This window comes from Myotis brandtii, unplaced genomic scaffold, assembly GCF_000412655.1.
Source record: "Myotis brandtii unplaced genomic scaffold, ASM41265v1 scaffold215, whole genome shotgun sequence".
NCBI classification, from domain to species: domain Eukaryota; kingdom Metazoa; phylum Chordata; class Mammalia; order Chiroptera; family Vespertilionidae; genus Myotis; species Myotis brandtii.
This window is the reverse complement of record NW_005358043.1, coordinates 1,360,785-1,361,063: the sequence shown is the minus strand read 5'-3', so window position 1 is coordinate 1,361,063 and position 279 is coordinate 1,360,785. Positions and strand designations below refer to the sequence as shown.

At 59.5% G+C, this 279-nt stretch overlaps 1 protein-coding gene across 2 annotated transcripts in view; it reads right to left on the bottom strand.

Annotated features, from left to right (window-relative positions):
* Nucleotides 1–263, bottom strand: part of ARHGAP21 (Rho GTPase activating protein 21) — a 140,492-nt gene extending 140,229 nt beyond the window's left edge. The window contains exon 1 of one of the 2 annotated variants that reach the window (XM_005865869.1): nucleotides 156–263. The gene's annotated coding sequence lies outside the window, so the exon portion shown is untranslated. The remainder of the gene's footprint in view (nucleotides 1–155) is intronic. The other variant, XM_005865871.1, reaches the window with a different exon arrangement.
* Nucleotides 264–279: the final 16 nt, after the last annotated feature.

The window sequence follows — 279 nt, the reverse complement described above, 5'->3', positions numbered from 1 at the left end:
CCCGGGCATGACTCCGGGGCCACCTCCGCGAAGCCGCAACCCGAGCAACTTCGATTTAGTTGCTGCTCCCCAAAACTACCACTCGGCATGATCCTTTCCTTCCCCCGTGGCCACCTAAGGGGGAAAAAAATAGGAAAAAGAAAACCACCACCCACCTACCACGATTTCCTCCGCCCCTTCCAGAGGCGGGTCGGTGCGCTCGATCTCCGGGGAAGGGCGGCCCAAATACGTGCTTTAGAAAAAGGTGTGGGGGACCCGGACGGGGAAGACAAAACGCGG